The 14,967-nt window shown below is 39.2% G+C and overlaps 12 non-coding genes across 12 annotated transcripts; all 12 read left to right on the top strand.

Moving 5' to 3' along the window:
* Window positions 1-231: 231 nt before the first annotated feature.
* Window positions 232-313, top strand: TRNAS-AGA (transfer RNA serine (anticodon AGA)). The gene has a single exon. It is a non-coding gene; the product is annotated as a tRNA-Ser (tRNA).
* A 746-nt stretch (window positions 314-1,059) lies between these two features.
* On the top strand, window positions 1,060-1,141 carry TRNAS-AGA (transfer RNA serine (anticodon AGA)). Its single transcript has one exon. It is a non-coding gene; the product is annotated as a tRNA-Ser (tRNA).
* A 1,793-nt stretch (window positions 1,142-2,934) lies between these two features.
* Window positions 2,935-3,016, top strand: TRNAS-AGA (transfer RNA serine (anticodon AGA)). Its single transcript has one exon. It is a non-coding gene; the product is annotated as a tRNA-Ser (tRNA).
* Window positions 3,017-3,762: 746 nt separating this feature from the next.
* TRNAS-AGA (transfer RNA serine (anticodon AGA)) lies at window positions 3,763-3,844 on the top strand. Its single transcript has one exon. It is a non-coding gene; the product is annotated as a tRNA-Ser (tRNA).
* Window positions 3,845-5,420: 1,576 nt separating this feature from the next.
* On the top strand, window positions 5,421-5,502 carry TRNAS-AGA (transfer RNA serine (anticodon AGA)). Its single transcript has one exon. It is a non-coding gene; the product is annotated as a tRNA-Ser (tRNA).
* A 746-nt stretch (window positions 5,503-6,248) lies between these two features.
* TRNAS-AGA (transfer RNA serine (anticodon AGA)) lies at window positions 6,249-6,330 on the top strand. The gene has a single exon. It is a non-coding gene; the product is annotated as a tRNA-Ser (tRNA).
* A 2,190-nt stretch (window positions 6,331-8,520) lies between these two features.
* TRNAS-CGA (transfer RNA serine (anticodon CGA)) lies at window positions 8,521-8,602 on the top strand. Its single transcript has one exon. It is a non-coding gene; the product is annotated as a tRNA-Ser (tRNA).
* A 964-nt stretch (window positions 8,603-9,566) lies between these two features.
* On the top strand, window positions 9,567-9,648 carry TRNAS-AGA (transfer RNA serine (anticodon AGA)). The gene has a single exon. It is a non-coding gene; the product is annotated as a tRNA-Ser (tRNA).
* A 1,578-nt stretch (window positions 9,649-11,226) lies between these two features.
* On the top strand, window positions 11,227-11,308 carry TRNAS-CGA (transfer RNA serine (anticodon CGA)). Its single transcript has one exon. It is a non-coding gene; the product is annotated as a tRNA-Ser (tRNA).
* Window positions 11,309-12,272: 964 nt separating this feature from the next.
* On the top strand, window positions 12,273-12,354 carry TRNAS-AGA (transfer RNA serine (anticodon AGA)). The gene has a single exon. It is a non-coding gene; the product is annotated as a tRNA-Ser (tRNA).
* A 1,578-nt stretch (window positions 12,355-13,932) lies between these two features.
* On the top strand, window positions 13,933-14,014 carry TRNAS-CGA (transfer RNA serine (anticodon CGA)). The gene has a single exon. It is a non-coding gene; the product is annotated as a tRNA-Ser (tRNA).
* A 749-nt stretch (window positions 14,015-14,763) lies between these two features.
* Window positions 14,764-14,845, top strand: TRNAS-CGA (transfer RNA serine (anticodon CGA)). Its single transcript has one exon. It is a non-coding gene; the product is annotated as a tRNA-Ser (tRNA).
* Window positions 14,846-14,967: the final 122 nt, after the last annotated feature.

Below are 14,967 nucleotides of genomic sequence, written 5' to 3'. Positions count from 1 at the left end.
AGGGCTGCAGCAGAGCTGTGATGGCCGAGTGGTTAAGGCGTTGGACTCGAAATCCAATGGGGTCTTAAAAAAGTGCCTTAAATTTTTTTTCACAAAAAGTTCAGGATAAAGCACCCACAGATTCCTTGCATCATTTCTACTAAATTGGGTTGTGTTCTTTAATGTGCATGCATTTACTTCAGAAAAAAAGACACTGCTGGAAAAAAGTGACGTTACCAGGGCTGCAGAAGAGCTGTGATGGCCGAGTGGTTAAGGTGTTGGACTAGAAATCCAATGGGGTCTCCCCGCACAGGTTCAAATCCTGTTCACAGCGAGGGAGCTTTATGTTTTTAAAGTTAGAAATGTGATTATGTTCATGCTTGATGAAATTGCACATTAAGAATCTGCGGAAAGTGATGTTAGTATCTATTTCGAGACAATTCCTAAAAACGTGCACGCTGAAATAAATTACTTCTTACATCTACGTTTCTAGTTATAAAGCGGGCATAAACATTATGATGTGGAGTGTAAGATTAGACTGATACTTATTGCCCTTTTCATTCACTTCATTATTGCATTCTAGAGTTGGATAGGTTAGTGTGGGTTAGGTCAGCAGCAAATGAGAAGCTTGGCTCTTGGCTGCTTGAGACCTTCAATTTTTGGGAAAGTGACTCAACATTTTTTTCACAAAAACTTTTGGGAAAGTGCCTTAAACATGTTTTTCACAAAAAGTTCAGGATAAAGCACCCACAGATTCCTTGCATCATTTCTACTAAATTGGGTTGTGTTCCTCAATGAGCATGCATTTACTTCAGAAAAAAAGACACTGCTGGAAAAAAGTGACGTTACCAGGGCTGCAGCAGAGCTGTGATGGCCGAGTGGTTAAGGCGTTGGACTCGAAATCCAATGGGGTCTTAAAAAAGTGCCTTAAACATTTTTTCACAAAAAGTTCAGGATAAAGCACCCACAGATTCCTTGCATAATTTCTACTAAATTGGGTTGTGTTCCTCAATGAGCATGCATTTACTTCAGAAAAAAGACACTGCTGGAAAAAAGTGACGTTACCAAGGTTGCAGAAGAGCTGTGATGGCCGAGTGGTTAAGGCGTTGGACTAGAAATCCAATGGGGTCTCCCTGCACAGGTTCAAATCCTGTTCACAGCGAGGGAGTTTTCTGTTTTTAAAGTTAAAAATGTGATTATGTTCATGCTTGATGAAATTGCACATTAAGAATCTGCGGAAAGTGATGTTAGTATCTATTTCGAGACAATTCCTAAAAACGTGCACGCTGAAATAAATTACTTCTTACATCTACGTTTCTAGTTATAAAGCGGGCAAAAACATTATGATGTGGAGCGTAAGATTAGACTGATATTTATTGCCCTTTTCATTCACTTCATTATTGCATTCTAGAGTTGGATAGGTTAGTGTGGGTTAGGTCAGCAGCAAATGAGAAGCTTGGCTCTTGGCTGCTTGAGACCTTCAATTTTTGGGAAAGTGACTCAACATTTTTTTCACAAAAACTTTTGGGAAAGTGCCTTAAACATGTTTTTCACAAAAAGTTCAGGATAAAGCACCCACAGATTCCTTGCATCATTTCTACTAAATTGGGTTGTGTTCCTCAATGAGCATGCATTTACTTCAGAAAAAAAGACACTGCTGGAAAAAAGTGACGTTACCAGGGCTGCAGAAGAGCTGTAATGGCCGAGTGGTTAAGGCGTTGGACTCGAAATCCAATGGGGTCTTAAAAAAGTGTCTTAAACATTTTTTCACAAAAAGTTCAGGATAAAGCACCCACAGATTCCTTGCATCATTTCTACTAAATTGGGTTGTGTTCCTCAATGAGCATGCATTTACTTCAGAAAAAAAGACACTGCTGGAAAAAAGTGACGTTACCAGGGCTGCAGAAGAGCTGTGATGGCCGAGTGGTTAAGGCGTTGGACTCAAAATCCAATGGGGTCTTAAAAAAGTGCCTTAAACATTTTTTCACAAAAAGTTCAGGATAAAGCACCCACAGATTCCTTGCATGATTTCTACTAAATTGGGTTGTGTTCCTCAATGAGCATGCATTTACTTCAGAAAAAAAAGACACTGCTGGAAAAAAGTGATGTTACCAAGACTGCAGAAGAGCTGTGATGGCCGAGTCGTTAAGGCGTTGGACTAGAAATCCAATGGGGTCTCCCCGCACAGGTTCAAATCCTGTTCACAGCGAGGGAGTTTTCTGTTTTTAAAGTTAAAAATGTGATTATGTTCATGCTTGATGAAATTGCACATTAAGAATCTGCAGAAAGTGATGTTAGTATCTATTTCGAGACAATTCCTAAAAAAGTGCACGCTGAAATAAATGACTTTTTACATCTACGTTTCTAGTTATAAAGCGGGCATAAACATTCTGATGTGGAGTGCAAGATTAGACTGATACTTATTGACCTTTTCATTTACTTCATTATTGCATTTTAGAGTTGTATAGGTTAGTGTGGGTTAGGTCAGCAGCAAATGAGAAGCTTGGCTCTTGGCTGCTTGAGACCTTCACTTTTTGGGAAAGTGCCTCAACATTTTTTTCACAAAAACTTTTGGGAAAGTGCCTAAAACATTTTTTCACAAAAAGTTCAGGATAAAGCACCCACAGATTCCTTGCATCATTTCTACTAAATTGGGTTGTGTTCCTCAATGAGCATGCATTTACTTCAGAAAAAAAGACACTGCTGGAAAAAAGAGACGTTACCAGGGCTGCAGCAGAGCTGTGATGGCCGAGTGGTTAAGGCGTTGGACTCGAAATCCAATGGGGTCTTAAAAAAGTGCCTTAAATTTTTTTTCACAAAAAGTTCAGGATAAAGCACCCACAGATTCCTTGCATCATTTCTACTAAATTGGGTTGTGTTCTTTAATGTGCATGCATTTACTTCAGAAAAAAAGACACTGCTGGAAAAAAGTGACGTTACCAGGGCTGCAGAAGAGCTGTGATGGCCGAGTGGTTAAGGTGTTGGACTAGAAATCCAATGGGGTCTCCCCGCACAGGTTCAAATCCTGTTCACAGCGAGGGAGCTTTATGTTTTTAAAGTTAGAAATGTGATTATGTTCATGCTTGATGAAATTGCACATTAAGAATCTGCGGAAAGTGATGTTAGTATCTATTTCGAGACAATTCCTAAAAACGTGCACGCTGAAATAAATTACTTCTTACATCTACGTTTCTAGTTATAAAGCGGGCATAAACATTATGATGTGGAGTGTAAGATTAGACTGATACTTATTGCCCTTTTCATTCACTTCATTATTGCATTCTAGAGTTGGATAGGTTAGTGTGGGTTAGGTCAGCAGCAAATGAGAAGCTTGGCTCTTGGCTGCTTGAGACCTTCAATTTTTGGGAAAGTGACTCAACATTTTTTTCACAAAAACTTTTGGGAAAGTGCCTTAAACATGTTTTTCACAAAAAGTTCAGGATAAAGCACCCACAGATTCCTTGCATCATTTCTACTAAATTGGGTTGTGTTCCTCAATGAGCATGCATTTACTTCAGAAAAAAAGACACTGCTGGAAAAAAGTGACGTTACCAGGGCTGCAGCAGAGCTGTGATGGCCGAGTGGTTAAGGCGTTGGACTCGAAATCCAATGGGGTCTTAAAAAAGTGCCTTAAACATTTTTTCACAAAAAGTTCAGGATAAAGCACCCACAGATTCCTTGCATAATTTCTACTAAATTGGGTTGTGTTCCTCAATGAGCATGCATTTACTTCAGAAAAAAGACACTGCTGGAAAAAAGTGACGTTACCAAGGTTGCAGAAGAGCTGTGATGGCCGAGTGGTTAAGGCGTTGGACTAGAAATCCAATGGGGTCTCCCTGCACAGGTTCAAATCCTGTTCACAGCGAGGGAGTTTTCTGTTTTTAAAGTTAAAAATGTGATTATGTTCATGCTTGATGAAATTGCACATTAAGAATCTGCGGAAAGTGATGTTAGTATCTATTTCGAGACAATTCCTAAAAACGTGCACGCTGAAATAAATTACTTCTTACATCTACGTTTCTAGTTATAAAGCGGGCAAAAACATTATGATGTGGAGCGTAAGATTAGACTGATATTTATTGCCCTTTTCATTCACTTCATTATTGCATTCTAGAGTTGGATAGGTTAGTGTGGGTTAGGTCAGCAGCAAATGAGAAGCTTGGCTCTTGGCTGCTTGAGACCTTCAATTTTTGGGAAAGTGACTCAACATTTTTTTCACAAAAACTTTTGGGAAAGTGCCTTAAACATGTTTTTCACAAAAAGTTCAGGATAAAGCACCCACATATTCCTTGCATCATTTCTACTAAATTGGGTTGTGTTCCTCAATGAGCATGCATTTACTTCAGAAAAAAAGACACTGCTGGAAAAAAGTGACGTTACCAGGGCTGCAGAAGAGCTGTGATGGCCGAGTGGTTAAGGCGTTGGACTCAAAATCCAATGGGGTCTTAAAAAAGTGCCTTAAACATTTTTTCACAAAAAGTTCAGGATAAAGCACCCACAGATTCCTTGCATGATTTCTACTAAATTGGGTTGTGTTCCTCAATGAGCATGCATTTACTTCAGAAAAAAAAGACACTGCTGGAAAAAAGTGATGTTACCAAGACTGCAGAAGAGCTGTGATGGCCGAGTCGTTAAGGCGTTGGACTAGAAATCCAATGGGGTCTCCCCGCACAGGTTCAAATCCTGTTCACAGCGAGGGAGTTTTCTGTTTTTAAAGTTAAAAATGTGATTATGTTCATGCTTGATGAAATTGCACATTAAGAATCTGCAGAAAGTGATGTTAGTATCTATTTCGAGACAATTCCTAAAAAAGTGCACGCTGAAATAAATGACTTTTTACATCTACGTTTCTAGTTATAAAGCGGGCATAAACATTCTGATGTGGAGTGCAAGATTAGACTGATACTTATTGACCTTTTCATTTACTTCATTATTGCATTTTAGAGTTGTATAGGTTAGTGTGGGTTAGGTCAGCAGCAAATGAGAAGCTTGGCTCTTGGCTGCTTGAGACCTTCACTTTTTGGGAAAGTGCCTCAACATTTTTTTCACAAAAACTTTTGGGAAAGTGCCTAAAACATTTTTTCACAAAAAGTTCAGGATAAAGCACCCACAGATTCCTTGCATCATTTCTACTAAATTGGGTTGTGTTCCTCAATGAGCATGCATTTACTTCAGAAAAAAAGACACTGCTGGAAAAAAGAGACGTTACCAGGGCTGCAGCAGAGCTGTGATGGCCGAGTGGTTAAGGCGTTGGACTCGAAATCCAATGGGGTCTTAAAAAAGTGCCTTAAATTTTTTTTCACAAAAAGTTCAGGATAAAGCACCCACAGATTCCTTGCATCATTTCTACTAAATTGGGTTGTGTTCTTTAATGTGCATGCATTTACTTCAGAAAAAAAGACACTGCTGGAAAAAAGTGACGTTACCAGGGCTGCAGAAGAGCTGTGATGGCCGAGTGGTTAAGGTGTTGGACTAGAAATCCAATGGGGTCTCCCCGCACAGGTTCAAATCCTGTTCACAGCGAGGGAGCTTTATGTTTTTAAAGTTAGAAATGTGATTATGTTCATGCTTGATGAAATTGCACATTAAGAATCTGCGGAAAGTGATGTTAGTATCTATTTCGAGACAATTCCTAAAAACGTGCACGCTGAAATAAATTACTTCTTACATCTACGTTTCTAGTTATAAAGCGGGCATAAACATTATGATGTGGAGTGTAAGATTAGACTGATACTTATTGCCCTTTTCATTCACTTCATTATTGCATTCTAGAGTTGGATAGGTTAGTGTGGGTTAGGTCAGCAGCAAATGAGAAGCTTGGCTCTTGGCTGCTTGAGACCTTCAATTTTTGGGAAAGTGACTCAACATTTTTTTCACAAAAACTTTTGGGAAAGTGCCTTAAACATGTTTTTCACAAAAAGTTCAGGATAAAGCACCCACAGATTCCTTGCATCATTTCTACTAAATTGGGTTGTGTTCCTCAATGAGCATGCATTTACTTCAGAAAAAAAGACACTGCTGGAAAAAAGTGACGTTACCAGGGCTGCAGCAGAGCTGTGATGGCCGAGTGGTTAAGGCGTTGGACTCGAAATCCAATGGGGTCTTAAAAAAGTGCCTTAAACATTTTTTCACAAAAAGTTCAGGATAAAGCACCCACAGATTCCTTGCATAATTTCTACTAAATTGGGTTGTGTTCCTCAATGAGCATGCATTTACTTCAGAAAAAAGACACTGCTGGAAAAAAGTGACGTTACCAAGGTTGCAGAAGAGCTGTGATGGCCGAGTGGTTAAGGCGTTGGACTAGAAATCCAATGGGGTCTCCCTGCACAGGTTCAAATCCTGTTCACAGCGAGGGAGTTTTCTGTTTTTAAAGTTAAAAATGTGATTATGTTCATGCTTGATGAAATTGCACATTAAGAATCTGCGGAAAGTGATGTTAGTATCTATTTCGAGACAATTCCTAAAAACGTGCACGCTGAAATAAATTACTTCTTACATCTACGTTTCTAGTTATAAAGCGGGCAAAAACATTATGATGTGGAGCGTAAGATTAGACTGATATTTATTGCCCTTTTCATTCACTTCATTATTGCATTCTAGAGTTGGATAGGTTAGTGTGGGTTAGGTCAGCAGCAAATGAGAAGCTTGGCTCTTGGCTGCTTGAGACCTTCAATTTTTGGGAAAGTGACTCAACATTTTTTTCACAAAAACTTTTGGGAAAGTGCCTTAAACATGTTTTTCACAAAAAGTTCAGGATAAAGCACCCACATATTCCTTGCATCATTTCTACTAAATTGGGTTGTGTTCCTCAATGAGCATGCATTTACTTCAGAAAAAAAGACACTGCTGGAAAAAAGTGACGTTACCAGGGCTGCAGAAGAGCTGTGATGGCCGAGTGGTTAAGGCGTTGGACTCAAAATCCAATGGGGTCTTAAAAAAGTGCCTTAAACATTTTTTCACAAAAAGTTCAGGATAAAGCACCCACAGATTCCTTGCATGATTTCTACTAAATTGGGTTGTGTTCCTCAATGAGCATGCATTTACTTCAGAAAAAAAAGACACTGCTGGAAAAAAGTGATGTTACCAAGACTGCAGAAGAGCTGTGATGGCCGAGTCGTTAAGGCGTTGGACTAGAAATCCAATGGGGTCTCCCCGCACAGGTTCAAATCCTGTTCACAGCGAGGGAGTTTTCTGTTTTTAAAGTTAAAAATGTGATTATGTTCATGCTTGATGAAATTGCACATTAAGAATCTGCAGAAAGTGATGTTAGTATCTATTTCGAGACAATTCCTAAAAAAGTGCACGCTGAAATAAATGACTTTTTACATCTACGTTTCTAGTTATAAAGCGGGCATAAACATTCTGATGTGGAGTGCAAGATTAGACTGATACTTATTGACCTTTTCATTTACTTCATTATTGCATTTTAGAGTTGTATAGGTTAGTGTGGGTTAGGTCAGCAGCAAATGAGAAGCTTGGCTCTTGGCTGCTTGAGACCTTCACTTTTTGGGAAAGTGCCTCAACATTTTTTTCACAAAAACTTTTGGGAAAGTGCCTAAAACATTTTTTCACAAAAAGTTCAGGATAAAGCACCCACAGATTCCTTGCATCATTTCTACTAAATTGGGTTGTGTTCCTCAATGAGCATGCATTTACTTCAGAAAAAAAAGACACTGCTGGAAAAAAGTGATGTTACCAAGACTGCAGAAGAGCTGTGATGGCCGAGTCGTTAAGGCGTTGGACTAGACATCCAATGGGGTCTCCCCGCACAGGTTCAAATCCTGTTCACAGCGAGGGAGTTTTCTGTTTTTAAAGTTAAAAATGTGATTATGTTCATGCTTGATGAAATTGCACATTAAGAATCTGCGGAAAGTTATGTTAGTATCTATTTCGAGACAATTCCTAAAAACGTGCACGCTGAAATAAATGACTTCTTACATCTACGTTTCTTGTTATAAAGCGGGCAAAAACATTATGATGTGGAGCGTAAGATTAGACTGATATTTATTGCCCTTTTCATTCACTTCATTATTGCATTCTAGAGTTGGATAGGTTAGTGTTGGTTAGGTCAGCAGCAAATGAGAAGCTTGGCTCTTGGCTGCTTGAGACCTTCAATTTTTGGGAAAGTGACTCAACATTTTTTTCACAAAAACTTTTGGGAAAGTGCCTTAAACATGTTTTTCACAAAAAGTTCAGGATAAAGCACCCACATATTCCTTGCATCATTTCTACTAAATTGGGTTGTGTTCCTCAATGAGCATGCATTTACTTCAGAAAAAAAGACACTGCTGGAAAAAAGTGACGTTACCAGGGCTGCTGAAGAGCTGTGATGGCCGAGTGGTTAAGGCGTTGGACTCGAAATCCAATGGGGTCTTAAAAAAGTGCCTTAAACATTTTTTCACAAAAAGTTCAGGATAAAGCACCCACAGATTCCTTGCATCATTTCTACTAAATTGGGTTGTGTTCCTCAATGAGCATGCATTTACTTCAGAAAAAAAAGACACTGCTGGAAAAAAGTGACGTTACCAGGGCTGCAGCAGAGCTGTGATGGCCGAGTGGTTAAGGCGTTGGACTCGAAATCCAATGGGGTCTCCCCGCAAAGGTTCAAATCCTTTTCACAGCGAGGGAGATTTCTGTTTTTAAAGATAGAAAGGTGATTATGTTCATGCTTGATGAAATTGCACATTAAGAATCTGCGGAAAGTGATGTTAGTATCTATTTCGAGACAATTCCTAAAAACATGCACGCTGAAATAAATGACTTTTTACATCTACGTTTCTAGTTATAAAGCGGGCATAAACATTATGATGTGGAGTGTAAGATTAGACTGATACTTATTGCCCTTTTCATTCACTTCATTATTGCATTCTAGAGTTGGATAGGTTAGTGTGGGTTAGGTCAGCAGCAAATGAGAAGCTTGGCTCTTGGCTGCTTGAGACCTTCACTTTTTGGGAAAGTGCCTCAACATTTTTTTCACAAAATCTTTTGGGAAAGTGCCTAAAACATTTTTTCACAAAAAGTTCAGGATAAAGCACCCACAGATTCCTTGCATCATTTCTACTAAATTGGGTTGTGTTCCTCAATGAGCATGCATTTACTTCAGAAAAAAAGACACTGCTGGAAAAAAGTGATGTTACCAGTGCTGCAGAAGAGCTGTGATGGCCGAGTGGTTAAGGCGTTGGACTCGAAATCCAATGGGGTCTTAAAAAAGTGCCTTAAACATTTTTTCACAAAAAGTTCAGGATAAAGCACCCACAGATTCCTTGCATCATTTCTACTAAATTGGGTTGTGTTCCTCAATGAGCATGCATTTACTTAAGAAAAAAAAGACACTGCTGGAAAAAAGTGATGTTACCAAGACTGCAGAAGAGCTGTGATGGCCGAGTGGTTAAGGCGTTGGACTCGAATTCCAATGGGGTCTTAAAAAAGTGCCTTAAATTTTTTTTCACAAAAAGTTCAGGATAAAGCACCCACAGATTCCTTGCATCATTTCTACTAAATTGGGTTGTGTTCCTCAATGTGCATGCATTTACTTCAGAAAAAAAGACACTGCTGGAAAAAAGTGACGTTACCAGGGCTGCAGAAGAGCTGTGATGGCCGAGTGGTTAAGGTGTTGGACTAGAAATCCAATGGGGTCTCCCCGCACAGGTTCAAATCCTGTTCACAGCGAGGGAGCTTTATGTTTTTAAAGTTAGAAATGTGATTATGTTCATGCTTGATGAAATTGCACATTAAGAATCTGCGGAAAGTGATGTTAGTATCTATTTCGAGACAATTCATAAAAACGTGCACGCTGAAATAAATGACTTTTTACATCTACGTTTCTAGTTATAAAGCGGGCATAAACATTATGATGTGGAGTGTAAGATTAGACTGATACTTATTGCCCTTTTCATTCACTTCATTATTGCATTCTAGAGTTGGATAGGTTAGTGTGGGTTAGGTCAGCAGCAAATGAGAAGCTTGGCTCTTGGCTGCTTGAGACCTTCAATTTTTGGGAAAGTGACTCAACATTTTTTTCACAAAAACTTTTGGGAAAGTGCCTTAAACATGTTTTTCACAAAAAGTTCAGGATAAAGCACCCACATATTCCTTGCATCATTTCTACTAAATTGGGTTGTGTTCCTCAATGAGCATGCATTTACTTCAGAAAAAAAGACACTGCTGGAAAAAAGTGACGTTACCAGGGCTGCAGAAGAGCTGTGATGGCCGAGTGGTTAAGGCGTTGGACTCAAAATCCAATGGGGTCTTAAAAAAGTGCCTTAAACATTTTTTCACAAAAAGTTCAGGATAAAGCACCCACAGATTCCTTGCATCATTTCTACTAAATTGGGTTGTGTTCCTCAATGAGCATGCATTTACTTCAGAAAAAAAAGACACTGCTGGAAAAAAGTGATGTTACCAAGACTGCAGAAGAGCTGTGATGGCCGAGTCGTTAAGGCGTTGGACTAGAAATCCAATGGGGTCTCCCCGCACAGGTTCAAATCCTGTTCACAGCGAGGGAGTTTTCTGTTTTTAAAGTTAAAAATGTGATTATGTTCATGCTTGATGAAATTGCACATTAAGAATCTGCGGAAAGTTATGTTAGTATCTATTTCGAGACAATTCCTAAAAACGTGCACGCTGAAATAAATGACTTCTTACATCTACGTTTCTTGTTATAAAGCGGGCAAAAACATTATGATGTGGAGCGTAAGATTAGACTGATATTTATTGCCCTTTTCATTCACTTCATTATTGCATTCTAGAGTTGGATAGGTTAGTGTTGGTTAGGTCAGCAGCAAATGAGAAGCTTGGCTCTTGGCTGCTTGAGACCTTCAATTTTTGGGAAAGTGACTCAACATTTTTCTCACAAAAACTTTTGGGAAAGTGCCTTAAACATGTTTTTCACAAAAAGTTCAGGATAAAGCACCCACATATTCCTTGCATCATTTCTACTAAATTGGGTTGTGTTCCTCAATGAGCATGCATTTACTTCAGAAAAAAAGACACTGCTGGAAAAAAGTGACGTTACCAGGGCTGCTGAAGAGCTGTGATGGCCGAGTGGTTAAGGCGTTGGACTCGAAATCCAATGGGGTCTTAAAAAAGTGCCTTAAACATTTTTTCACAAAAAGTTCAGGATAAAGCACCCACAGATTCCTTGCATCATTTCTACTAAATTGGGTTGTGTTCCTCAATGAGCATGCATTTACTTCAGAAAAAAAAGACACTGCTGGAAAAAAGTGACGTTACCAGGGCTGCAGCAGAGCTGTGATGGCCGAGTGGTTAAGGCGTTGGACTCGAAATCCAATGGGGTCTCCCCGCAAAGGTTCAAATCCTTTTCACAGCGAGGGAGATTTCTGTTTTTAAAGATAGAAAGGTGATTATGTTCATGCTTGATGAAATTGCACATTAAGAATCTGCGGAAAGTGATGTTAGTATCTATTTCGAGACAATTCCTAAAAACATGCACGCTGAAATAAATGACTTTTTACATCTACGTTTCTAGTTATAAAGCGGGCATAAACATTATGATGTGGAGTGTAAGATTAGACTGATACTTATTGCCCTTTTCATTCACTTCATTATTGCATTCTAGAGTTGGATAGGTTAGTGTGGGTTAGGTCAGCAGCAAATGAGAAGCTTGGCTCTTGGCTGCTTGAGACCTTCACTTTTTGGGAAAGTGCCTCAACATTTTTTTCACAAAATCTTTTGGGAAAGTGCCTAAAACATTTTTTCACAAAAAGTTCAGGATAAAGCACCCACAGATTCCTTGCATCATTTCTACTAAATTGGGTTGTGTTCCTCAATGAGCATGCATTTACTTCAGAAAAAAAGACACTGCTGGAAAAAAGTGATGTTACCAGTGCTGCAGAAGAGCTGTGATGGCCGAGTGGTTAAGGCGTTGGACTCGAAATCCAATGGGGTCTTAAAAAAGTGCCTTAAACATTTTTTCACAAAAAGTTCAGGATAAAGCACCCACAGATTCCTTGCATCATTTCTACTAAATTGGGTTGTGTTCCTCAATGAGCATGCATTTACTTAAGAAAAAAAAGACACTGCTGGAAAAAAGTGATGTTACCAAGACTGCAGAAGAGCTGTGATGGCCGAGTGGTTAAGGCGTTGGACTCGAAATCCAATGGGGTCTTAAAAAAGTGCCTTAAATTTTTTTTCACAAAAAGTTCAGGATAAAGCACCCACAGATTCCTTGCATCATTTCTACTAAATTGGGTTGTGTTCCTCAATGTGCATGCATTTACTTCAGAAAAAAAGACACTGCTGGAAAAAAGTGACGTTACCAGGGCTGCAGAAGAGCTGTGATGGCCGAGTGGTTAAGGTGTTGGACTAGAAATCCAATGGGGTCTCCCCGCACAGGTTCAAATCCTGTTCACAGCGAGGGAGCTTTATGTTTTTAAAGTTAGAAATGTGATTATGTTCATGCTTGATGAAATTGCACATTAAGAATCTGCGGAAAGTGATGTTAGTATCTATTTCGAGACAATTCATAAAAACGTGCACGCTGAAATAAATGACTTTTTACATCTACGTTTCTAGTTATAAAGCGGGCATAAACATTATGATGTGGAGTGTAAGATTAGACTGATACTTATTGCCCTTTTCATTCACTTCATTATTGCATTCTAGAGTTGGATAGGTTAGTGTGGGTTAGGTCAGCAGCAAATGAGAAGCTTGGCTCTTGGCTGCTTGAGACCTTCAATTTTTGGGAAAGTGACTCAACATTTTTTTCACAAAAACTTTTGGGAAAGTGCCTTAAACATGTTTTTCACAAAAAGTTCAGGATAAAGCACCCACATATTCCTTGCATCATTTCTACTAAATTGGGTTGTGTTCCTCAATGAGCATGCATTTACTTCAGAAAAAAAGACACTGCTGGAAAAAAGTGACGTTACCAGGGCTGCAGAAGAGCTGTGATGGCCGAGTGGTTAAGGCGTTGGACTCAAAATCCAATGGGGTCTTAAAAAAGTGCCTTAAACATTTTTTCACAAAAAGTTCAGGATAAAGCACCCACAGATTCCTTGCATCATTTCTACTAAATTGGGTTGTGTTCCTCAATGAGCATGCATTTACTTCAGAAAAAAAAGACACTGCTGGAAAAAAGTGATGTTACCAAGACTGCAGAAGAGCTGTGATGGCCGAGTCGTTAAGGCGTTGGACTAGAAATCCAATGGGGTCTCCCCGCACAGGTTCAAATCCTGTTCACAGCGAGGGAGTTTTCTGTTTTTAAAGTTAAAAATGTGATTATGTTCATGCTTGATGAAATTGCACATTAAGAATCTGCGGAAAGTTATGTTAGTATCTATTTCGAGACAATTCCTAAAAACGTGCACGCTGAAATAAATGACTTCTTACATCTACGTTTCTTGTTATAAAGCGGGCAAAAACATTATGATGTGGAGCGTAAGATTAGACTGATATTTATTGCCCTTTTCATTCACTTCATTATTGCATTCTAGAGTTGGATAGGTTAGTGTTGGTTAGGTCAGCAGCAAATGAGAAGCTTGGCTCTTGGCTGCTTGAGACCTTCAATTTTTGGGAAAGTGACTCAACATTTTTTTCACAAAAACTTTTGGGAAAGTGCCTTAAACATGTTTTTCACAAAAAGTTCAGGATAAAGCACCCACATATTCCTTGCATCATTTCTACTAAATTGGGTTGTGTTCCTCAATGAGCATGCATTTACTTCAGAAAAAAAGACACTGCTGGAAAAAAGTGACGTTACCAGGGCTGCTGAAGAGCTGTGATGGCCGAGTGGTTAAGGCGTTGGACTCGAAATCCAATGGGGTCTTAAAAAAGTGCCTTAAACATTTTTTCACAAAAAGTTCAGGATAAAGCACCCACAGATTCCTTGCATCATTTCTACTAAATTGGGTTGTGTTCCTCAATGAGCATGCATTTACTTCAGAAAAAAAAGACACTGCTGGAAAAAAGTGACGTTACCAGGGCTGCAGCAGAGCTGTGATGGCCGAGTGGTTAAGGCGTTGGACTCGAAATCCAATGGGGTCTCCCCGCAAAGGTTCAAATCCTTTTCACAGCGAGGGAGATTTCTGTTTTTAAAGATAGAAAGGTGATTATGTTCATGCTTGATGAAATTGCACATTAAGAATCTGCGGAAAGTGATGTTAGTATCTATTTCGAGACAATTCCTAAAAACATGCACGCTGAAATAAATGACTTTTTACATCTACGTTTCTAGTTATAAAGCGGGCATAAACATTATGATGTGGAGTGTAAGATTAGACTGATACTTATTGCCCTTTTCATTCACTTCATTATTGCATTCTAGAGTTGGATAGGTTAGTGTGGGTTAGGTCAGCAGCAAATGAGAAGCTTGGCTCTTGGCTGCTTGAGACCTTCACTTTTTGGGAAAGTGCCTCAACATTTTTTTCACAAAATCTTTTGGGAAAGTGCCTAAAACATTTTTTCACAAAAAGTTCAGGATAAAGCACCCACAGATTCCTTGCATCATTTCTACTAAATTGGGTTGTGTTCCTCAATGAGCATGCATTTACTTCAGAAAAAAAAGACACTGCTGGAAAAAAGTGACGTTACCAGGGCTGCAGAAGAGCTGTAATGGCCGAGTGGTTAAGGCGTTGGACTCGAAATCCAATGGGGTCTTAAAAAAGTGCCTTAAACATTTTTTTCACAAAAAGTTCAGGATAAAGCACCCACAGATTCCTTGCATCATTTCTACTAAATTGGGTTGTGTTCCTCAATGAGCATGCATTTACTTCAGAAAAAAAAGACACTGCTGGAAAAAAGTGATGTTACCAAGACTGCAGCAGAGCTGTGATGGCCGAGTGGTTAAGGCGTTGGACTCGAAATCCAATGCGGTCTCCCCGCACAGTTTCAAATCCTGTTCACAGCGAGGGAGTTTTCTGTTTTTAAAGTTAAAAATGTGATTATGTTCATGCTTGATGAAATTGCACATTAAGAATCTGCGGAAAGTGATATTAGTATCTATTTCGAGACAATTCCTAAAAACGTGCA

The sequence above is a fragment of the Pelobates fuscus genome, chromosome 3 (genome assembly GCF_036172605.1).
Source record: "Pelobates fuscus isolate aPelFus1 chromosome 3, aPelFus1.pri, whole genome shotgun sequence".
Taxonomy (NCBI): Eukaryota; Metazoa; Chordata; class Amphibia; order Anura; family Pelobatidae; genus Pelobates; species Pelobates fuscus.
Note: the sequence above shows the minus strand (reverse complement) of the source record. Positions and strands in the feature narration are given on the sequence as shown.